Source organism: Sinohyriopsis cumingii, chromosome 18, assembly GCF_028554795.1.
Source record: "Sinohyriopsis cumingii isolate HCF-2022 chromosome 18, ASM2855479v2, whole genome shotgun sequence".
NCBI lineage: Eukaryota > Metazoa > Mollusca > Bivalvia > Unionida > Unionidae > Sinohyriopsis > Sinohyriopsis cumingii.
In genome coordinates this window covers 77,775,248-77,777,706 of record NC_142978.1, presented here as the reverse complement: position 1 = coordinate 77,777,706, position 2,459 = coordinate 77,775,248, and the positions used below count along the sequence as shown (strand labels likewise).

The 2,459-nt window shown below is 34.4% G+C and overlaps 1 non-coding gene across 1 annotated transcript; it reads right to left on the bottom strand.

Annotated features, from left to right (window-relative positions):
* Positions 1 to 1,122: 1,122 nt before the first annotated feature.
* LOC149777092 (U5 spliceosomal RNA) lies at positions 1,123 to 1,238 on the bottom strand. Its single transcript, XR_016416366.1, has one exon. It is a non-coding gene; the product is annotated as a U5 spliceosomal RNA (small nuclear RNA).
* Between the last annotated feature and the right edge of the window lie 1,221 nt (positions 1,239 to 2,459).

The window sequence follows — 2,459 nt, the reverse complement described above, 5'->3', positions numbered from 1 at the left end:
CCCTTTGAACTGTATTTCATTCTGGGACAGTTTAAAATGATTTAGTAGAGAACTTGACTAGGTTCTAGTATAAAGTTTTCATCTCTGTCCTCTCACTAAATACCCTATAACTATGTTTGTAAAAAATTACTGAAGGCCATACAAGCAGATATGTGTTACTCAGGAAGTGACCCCATGATAAACACATAAATTAACTGCTTGGACCCCTAATAAATACTTTGAATGACCAATACAAATTGGAATTTTGTCTTCGTGTATTTTAAATGATGGTCTCATTTTGACTTACAAAGATATTTTCTCTGACAAAATTTGACAAATATCCAACATTGGAACTTATATATGGTGTAGGAATATTTACATGCTGATATCATTTAATATCATTTCAACAAATATTATATATTTTGGAGTAAATGTTTTAATTTTTTATACTTCTTTTTAAATTTCATTTAAATTTTTCAAAATAAAACTTAACTTTTTATTTCTAATTTCATTCTACTGTTTTTCAAAGTCAATATACATAACATATTGAAATTTCATGTGTCGTTCATTAATAATAAAGATTTAATACCAGTTTAATCTTTACTCAAATACTGCACTGACAGGACATAGCACAATTAATTTTGTTATATGTTCTCTACATTTGGTTCTCGAGACTGACATTTCCACTGTGTGACAATCAGTACAAATCATATGTTAATCTAAAAATACCTTCACGGTGAAGTTCTTGCCAAAGGTTTTTTTGAGAGGCTGGACTGTCAACAGAGCAGTATGTAAACAGAACACATATTTCACTTCCGGATCATCACCATGGCCTTATTACTGACTATGCACTATCGCCGAAATACACATGGAAAACCACACCTGAGCTCATATTCTCAAGAATAAACAATGACCTTTAAATCCCTATCAAAATCGCATAAATATAACTCTTCTATCACCATGACAATGAGAGAGGAATAAATGTTCTAACAATAGACTAGAACTACCTTTGTGAGTACCGAACTGGAAGTACTGAGACCTGATTATATAATCATCGGTTACTATCTTCCATTTGGATCTGGTTAGAAGAAAAGAGAACAAATAGCTAAATTTGAACTAGAGGTTTACTTTAATTGAATTGGTACCTCACCAAAGTGAGGCTTCAAAGAATGGTCTATAGACTCATTAAATGTTCCTCTCCACGGTAATCTTTAGTAAAAGGCGAAAGATTAATACGATGTGAAGAGAAACCAGAGTAATCATTATACTTTCACGCTTTATTTTGAAGAGAAATAGTTTGAACTTTCCAAATGCTTTTGTAAAGACGATAGTGGAATGGTTATGTCTACAAAGATCCAAAAGGGTCATAGTTTTCAATATACAGTGTCATTTTGCTATTGGCTATTTTGAATTTCAGTGAAACCCATTTATTTTCTTTATACTGGTAGAAAGGATACTAATTAATATTTCTATATTTCTTGTCGTGGAAAAGGCAGGGGGAGTTAATTTGACAGTAAAAGGGATGTAATCCACATTCGTTAGATGTTCGAGTTATCGAGATGGATTATAACTACCTATTTATACATCAGGAAAAGATTACTAATTTGGAAAAAAATAACAGGTGTTTTATTCATATAGGAAATCAAAATTTACTTGAAGAAAAAAAATTCCATTTTAGATTAATGCAACGTGTGGATGTTTCAGATGTTTGGGATATCATCTGTCTTCTCCGAGGAGAGCAATGTAGACCTTAAACCTGGCATATGTACTAGCAAACTAGGGTATGTTATACCAAGCTTAGACCATTAACTGTCTTTATTGCGTTTGGTACAATTCCAATAGGTGGTCCACACATGGTTAAGTAAAGATTCAGACATGTTTAGGCTGCCGTTAATGAAATTGAGTCGCAATTATTACTTCCGGATCAGTACCCACAAAAGTAGTCCCAGTCTATATTTAGAGCATTGTTTCCTCTCTCGTTTCGGTAGTGGTACGCAGCTTAGATTTCGGCTTTTGAGGTATAGATTTCAGGAAAATTAAATTGAAAACTCTTTGTAAAATGAGCATCAATGAGTTTCTCTTCCTACTGCTAAAACTGCTTCTCTGTTAGATCCAACTCGCGAAAAAGGCGCATAACATATTCCCATGTTGTTGTTGTGGGAATAACGCCATTTTTCAGCACGTGATAGGCTATACATGGCGGCCAGTATAAATAGTGGCATAAGAAACTGGAGAAAACCTCGGGAAGAGCCACCGACTCACGAGAGGCTAATGGCAACCTTTCTCATATACACACATAGACCGACCCCGAGACCCGAACCACGTGGATCGAGATGAGATGGCAGTGATTGGTAAAGTCGAGCGCTTTAGAACACTCGGCCATCCGGGTTCCCGTTTAATTCCATGTAGTTTAAAATTAGCATTTAAAACCTTAATACTTACGTGTAAATTCTTCATTTCTTTTAAGATATGTCACCTGC